We start from the raw sequence: 7823 nt of genomic DNA on the forward strand, positions 1-7823 counted from the left end.
GGACCTGAAAATAGAGAAGGAACCAACTACACCGGAATCATCTTACTTGCCTAAAGTCCCATTTTTGGATGCCCTGAAAGCTCCTATTCCTGCAGATAAGAAGGGAGGAAAACTCGATGAGATGTTGGAATTGTTTAAGCAAGTCCAAATTAATCTTTCCCTTCTAGATGCAATCAAACAGGTCCCTGCTTATGCTAAATTTTTGAAGGATTTATGCACCCAAAAACATAAATCTAGATCATAAATCTCAAAGAAAGTACATCTCACTGAACATGCTAGTTCTGTCGTCCAGCATGCCACTCCTCCAAAGCTTAAGGACCCAGAAGCCCCTATCATTTCCTGTGTTATAGGAGATTATCACATTGAAAAAGCTCTTCTGGACTTAGGGCAAGTGTGAATCTTTTACCTAGTTCGGTGTATGAACTTTTTAGATTCGAAGAACTGAAACCCACATCAGTCACACTGTAATTAGCCGATAGATCAATTAAGGAACCACGTGGAATGCTTGAGGATGTCTTGGTCAAGGTAGATGAATTTTACTTTTCAGTTGATTTTTTGGTTCTCGACATGAAACTAAGTGGCAACCCTAGACAAATTCCCATTATCTTAGGATGACCCTTCCTAGCTACGGCAAATGCATGCATTAATTGTAGGGTAGGAGTCATGGACGTATCGTTTGGGAATAAGAAACTCAGACTGAATGTATTTGGTGCTTCCCAAGGACCATCAATGGATAGTTGCTTCGAAGTAGATATACTAGAAGACATTATAGAAGATGCAACACCCACAATTCTAGCACCAGACTCCTTAGGTACTTGCTTGGCTCACTTTGGAGTGTATGACTTTAAGGGATATATGAAAGAAGTTAACACCTTGTTGGATACACCACACGATAAAATCACTCCTCCATGGACAATCAAGTATGAGCCATTGCCCACCTTTTGTTGGTTTTATTGCATATGACGTCTGGCTGAAGACGTTAAACTTAGCGCTTTTTGGGAGGCAACCCAAATTTCTTTTATTTTATTTTAACTGATCTTCATTTTTTTTAAGAATAAAGGACTGCTCTGTATGGAAGAGTCTGTCAATAAACTTGACGTCTGGTTGAAGATGTAAAACTTAGCACTTGTTGGAAGGCAACCCAACGATTTCATATTTTTTTTACTTTACTGCAGCTGCAGGAATTTAGAACAAGAGCCTATTAATCAATGAAGCTATCTTCAACTTTTGAAGCAAAATTATCCCAAGTGCACTCTCTCCTTTTATTTTCTTTGCTTTCCTACTCCATTGAGGATAATGTAGATTAAGTTGGGGGGGGAGGAAATTAATCAAATCCTCGAGTATGGTCAGAAATAATGAGTTTTGTGTATCCAAATTTTATTTTGATTAAGAGTCAATTAGGCATCCTAAACAATGAATGATTAATGGTCAAGATAATTTTAGAGATACTGAGAAATAAATTATTAAGAAAACCCAATGAATGGTAGGGTTTAGACTAGACCAAATTTTAGGAGTGATTCTACAACCCTCTTCTTACTGATCTCAATAAAGAATCTGCTTCATGAGAAATTGGGTGGAAAGGTCGACGTATGCAAAAATTCTTCTTAAAATTTACTTAAAAAAAAAAATATTGGTTTCCTACTGAGTAACCGGGCCCTTTTGCCTAAGTAAGCGTTGTGGTTTGCATAAAAAGGTAGGCAATATTAAAAAAAAATAATAATAATAAGGAGACTAAATTGCAAGAAGATAATAAACCTCTTTCCCATTAAGATAGAGAATTTAAAGAGTAAAGTGGGAAGTTGGTGAAAGAAAAGCTCTTGAAATTTTTTTAGTTAATACTCAGCCACTAATTGGGTCAAATTGATAATCCAATGAAATATCTCTTTAATGGTCTGATCAAGTATCATCTACCTTTTGGGATGCCTAACCTAATTTTTGATTCAAGACCGAGTCGGTACACAATGTTGATATATCTATTTTACTCGAGGACGAGCAAAATTCAAGTTGGAGGATGTGATAAATACTTAATTTAAGTCATTTAAAGCAAAAAATTATATTTAATTTATTTTATTTATTAAGAATTTGATGCTTCTTTTTATGTTTTACAGGAAAGATGATCGTCGATACAAAGAGTCTGATTCATAGATCAAAAAGACTCAAGTTTGAAGAAATTTAGACTTAAAATAAAATTAAAATAAAAGAAAGATGCATCCGGTATTATAGAAAATGAAGATACTATGCAAGGAATCCAAAAAAGATGTAGATGTCATTGTGAAGAAACAAAAGTTATTTTTCGGAAATGGAATAAAAAAGGGTAGCGTGAAGTTGTTCCTGGGCGCGAGTGAGCAGCGCGGACGCACAGCGCGCGAGTGCGCGTGCGTGAGGTGTGGATGCGGGGAGGACGCGGTGTGGACGTGGCGTGGGCGTGAGCGGGGCACGGGTGCTGCATCGCGTGGGTGTGGGCGCGCGGCAGACGGGTTCGCAGAGAATTTTTGATGGCGGTCGAATAGATGCTTATTAAAAGAAAAAATTAATATTTAGAAATATTTTGAAAAGAAAGATTTGTATTTTCTTTAATCCCACATCGAAAAATCATGTAAAACTCCTCCCTCCTAACACTTATAAAAAGACTTTTGTACTCCCATTGGAGGGGGAGCCCAGAAATTCTTCTAGAGTCTTGCATAGAGGAATAGAAAGGGACTACTTCATGAGCAGCTAGGCTAGCAGTCTCAGAAGTGGAGAAAAAATTTTGTAACGACACAGAGATAGTTTATTGTTCTAAACTTTTCTGTATTTCTTTATATACAATAAAGATTATACTTTTTATTTAAATTATCATGAGTTTTTTATTTACTCTCTTTTATATGCTTTTATTTATGCTTTCTTGTTAGATTAATATTAGGAACAACTTTTACTTTTTGGAGACGTACCGTGATCTATGGATACGGGGCGTGCCGAGGAAAGAAGAGTTGTTTACCTAGTACTTTCTGAAGACGCACTGTGATCTACGGGTACGGAGCGTACCGAAAAAAGATAAATATTTTTCCTAAGATTAATCACATCTATTTAATTAAAAAAAAAAGAGATATAACTCTACTAGTGCAAAATTAATTCAAAACTCCCGAGCTCTTTGTTTTCTAATTACATCAATTTTAAGATAATTTACTTTTTAAATCAAAAACAACGTTTCTTTCTTTCATTTTGTAATTTCAACTTAGCCCAAAGTCCCTGAGGATACAATCTCGACTCATCCTACCTACGTAGTGAGTAGAGTTATTTTTGATGCTATCAACGACTACGTATCACAGAAGCTCATCCGAAGATCGTCCGTCGGGGAAGTCCGATTTTATGGGGAGCCTGGCAGGAGGTCGACCGGCGATGGACTTCGGATAGCGCTGGGGAGGCTCGACAGACATCGGAGGCGATCGGCTACCGCAGGGACCCAGTTGCTGGAGCTCATCCGTCATAGAAGCTCGTCCGGAATCCATCTGCTGGAGAAGTTCGGGCGGGCTTCGGTTCTTGCGAGAGGTCGAAAGGGGGCCATTTATTGTAGGAGCTCGGGCGAGGATCAGTTATCGTGGAAGCTCGGAGTAGTGTCCCACTGTAGAAGTTCGTCCAGAGCCCACTCGCTACGGGGTAGCTCGGTTGAAGTCTACCTGTAGTAGAAGTTTGGAAGAAATTTATTTATAGTAGAGGCTTGAACGAAATTTACCTACAGTAGACATTTGGGATAGACAACCCACTGTAGGAGTTCGGAGTAGACCGTTCGTAGTAGAAGTTTGGGTCTCGCAGGAGCTCGATCGGGATCCGGAAGGTGGTCGACCATTGTAGAAACTTGGAAGGAGTCTGGTTACTGTCGAAACCTCATTGTCGGGGAAGCTCGGATGCTGACGAAGCCCGGAAGAAGTTTAGAGTAGGGTCGTCCATGGTCGGAAGAAGTCCAGGAGAGACTCGGGGAATGGTTGGCTGCTGTAGGAGGTCGACTATCAGTGAGACCCAGAGGGCCTTTGGGGCAGCCCGGTGGGTGAACGTAGAAGTCCATTGTCGGAGAAGTTCGGACGGCCGAGGGAGTTCGGAGAGGCACCACATACAAGGTCGGGAGCCGAAAGAGCCCCGAAGGATCGGTCTTTTACAAACTTCGATCGGGGGGGGGGGGTATTTTATACCCAACTGCATCAAATAAGGTAGAGAAGGAGAGAAAAATTTTCAAAAAAATAAAAAATCTCTGAATGAAAAATCCCCAAAATCATAAAATTCCTAAAATAATCATAATACTACTACAAAGAATTTAATAAAAACATATAAGAAATAAGATAGATTGGATAAATACTTCCAGATTTGTAGCAGACTTCTAGCTAGAGAACAAAGAAAATATGGCTTCTCGATGAAAAATCTCCAAATCAAGTAACAAGGAAGGGCGTCAGGATTGAACCAATGAAAATTCTTTAGATGATGGATGGATTTGAGAGAGATAGCAAGGTGTCAAGGTTAGGGTTTCCCCTTTTCTCATGGAAAGAAGAAGAAGAGACGGAACTAATTTAGAAAGTCTCAAAAGAAATATCTAACACCCATGACCCATCGGGGGTATTTTTGTCAAGTATAGATTCCCATCACTTGGGAATTTATTAAATACCAATCCCCTATGATATTTGTTTTACTTCCTCTCTCTGCAAAAAAAGCATGGGATCCACCATTTTTTTTACTATCTCTCTCTTTTCATTTTCATACCAAACATGGTAATCTGACATAGGAAATATTTTTCCATGTCAGATTATCTCCAACCAAATGGGCCCTAAGATCAATAGAAATGAGATTGGGTACATGCACAGCTTGACCAAGAAGGCTAAGGCTAGATAATTTCAATTTTGAAGGTAAAGAAATTGATTATCTTGTTGACCACAGCAAGATCTACAAGATGAAAGATTATTAGAAATAGGTCAAATGCAACCTTAAATTAAAATATGTTAGATGATATTTTAACCATGAAAGGCTGAGTAAAGAACATGTGATTTAGTTGTCGATTGAATTGATTGGAAATACCCCAAGAGAATTTAATCTGCCAGTTTTCAAATGGTCATATATAGATGAATATGATAGGATATTCGAGTACCCTAGAAATTATAAAATTCCCAACCTTGCTAGATTTACTGATGATGGGAAACAATCAACCATAGAGCACACTTGCTATGAACCCACGTTCCGGTGGATATACATAAAATGTAGTAAAAATATGTTTAATATTTTTTTTTTGATAAGGCAGATCATTCAAACCTTTCTACTGTGAACACAAAAAAAATTAGAAAATAAAATTTCTAAGAGGGTTAGGGGTGTTTTACATGTCAGTCCAAAGAAGTAGTCCCGAGTACTCTGCAACAAAAGAAGCTATCCAGTCAGCTATCATTTTTGCCTTTCGAAAGATATGTCTGCTGGTGAGGTTTGTACAGTCTGACATCATAGCCACAATATCTCACAGAAGGGGATGACTGCGGCCCCCCACTTACACCTCAGAATGGTCATGACCATTGCCAAGTCACTCTGAACAAATAGATAATCAGCATGAAGGATCTGACAAGCATAGGTCATCCCAGCCAAAGTAGCTCAAAGCTTTGCAGTAGGATCAGATGGGTCAAAGAGATGATTGCCTCCGACTGCTATAAATCTAGAAACAGATTCACAAATTATAAAATCAGCTCCACCACTCCTATATCTGACATTACCATCAAAATTGTCCTTGAGAAACCTCGAAGGAGGGGGCTCCCAGATGATAAATACCCAGTTGGTCGCTGTAGGAGTAGGATGGGAGTCTCAGGTCTCCAAGAGTCTCGAGGTCATATCAATCACCTCAACAACTAAAGTCAGGACTCTCTTCAAGATAAATCTCATCAGACATCTAGTCTCAAATATCAGGCCATTCCTAGATAGCCAAATTTGCTAGATAATATAGGCTGCTCGGATGCCAACTAGCCTTAGTGCTCCCATGCCGGCACTCCACCTCAGCAGGTCTAGGAAATCTTGGACCAGAGGCTTGGACTAGGAGGAAAAGCTGTACTCATCCATCAGGTGCCACACCTACACTACTCTTGAACACAGAAAAAGAGCACGCTCAATGATTTCCTCTTTCCTACTGTAGACCGAGCAAATAGATTGAAAATTTATGCCTCTCCCACTCAGGATAGTTTTGGTTGGAAGCCGCCCCCAAGCTACTTTCCAAAGAAAGAGAGTCACCCATAGGTGTACTCTGATCCTCCAGATCCACCCAATATCCAGCTGCCTAAATGACTCTCTCTAGAACTAGCAGTAAAGGTTAGCCATCACCACCCTCAGTAATCATGAAGACCTCTAGACTCTGACATCTTGAGTGCTGTGGGCAGGGATTGCTAGAAACTATAAGCACTTCTCCAAGACCCCCCCTAAACATCTGGATCAAAGCCTTCGAATCCCATCTCTAGTCCTGGGTAAGCAGACTGCATACCCTCAGAGAATCTCCAACCTCCAAGCTAATGAAGGTCAATGAGGGGCTCAGTAGCACATCAGCAACCCAGGAATCCATCAGAATATTCACAGACTGACCATCTCCCATAAACAACCTAGTTTGAGAAATAACCTTGGGGGTCATGCACAGATCTCCTTTCAAAGAAAGGAGCACCTCCGACACATATAAATCTCCACTCCAGCAACCCACGAGCTATACCTGACCCTCATCATCGAGTTCCATCGATTGTCAGAGTCAAATAGAAATCGAGCAGCATGCCGAGCAATAAGGGCCTCTCGCCTAGCAACCAAAGACTGATCCCCAATCTCCATCTGCCAACGGCTGACATACAACATTCCAAGCTAACAAATGCATACCACCTCCTTTAAGCCTAGAGCCCCACATAAATCCAGACTTGTAGTAGTCGGGGGTAGTTATCTCTTTGACCCATTTGTTCCTATTGCGGAGCTTCAAGCTGCTTGAGCTAGGATGACCTATACTTGTCGGACCCTTCATGCTGACATACAACATCCCAAGCTAACAAATACACACCGCCTCCTTCAGGCCTAGAGCCATTTGTTGAGTACATCTATGGAAGACATCCATCCTAGTAACATTTGTCCTCCATACAACAATGGTGGGCATGAAACGACGATGGTGTTAGAAAACTAGATAGGCAGCATGTGTAGATTTCAAAACTTTTTGATTGCAGCAGAAAAATGAATGGATTAAACTCTTTAACCCCACATGTATAAGATCATATATAATCCTACCCAAATTTAAGAGAAAAGACATACATATAATCTAAAATTAAAAGCAAGTATGATATCGAATCTCAATACCTTAGCACGGATAGATATTCACCACAATCGATGATCACTGGTTCAAGATTCATGGATATCCATCGAGATCAATCTCGAACCGATCTTCTCGTAGTAGATCCTTCTTCTTCAAGCAGGATCACAGTCTTTAGAACTTAGATCAACACTTTGATCTAGACTATGGGATCAACTTCTTGATCTGCAGTCTTCTTCTTCTCCTCGTTCTTCGCTCTTGAAGAAAAATCACCTCAATCTTTAGCATGTGGAAAGTGGGACACCTGACCCTTGAGTGTGGAAGGAGAAAAGGGAAGAGAGGGGAGGTGTGGAGAAGGGAGAGGAAGAATTTTTATCTCACAAAATTCAACTAACTAGAAACCCTAAGAGACCTTCTCTTTATATAGGCTCTACCTTGACTCAAAAAGGAATCCAATTAACTTAAAAAGGTATATCCTTATCTCATAAGAATACTCTATCTTTTTAATTTGATTTTTTTCCAATAATATCAGACTTAATTGGCATGTAATCAGTCC

Source organism: Elaeis guineensis, chromosome 12 (assembly GCF_000442705.2).
Source record: "Elaeis guineensis isolate ETL-2024a chromosome 12, EG11, whole genome shotgun sequence".
NCBI lineage: Eukaryota > Viridiplantae > Streptophyta > Magnoliopsida > Arecales > Arecaceae > Elaeis > Elaeis guineensis.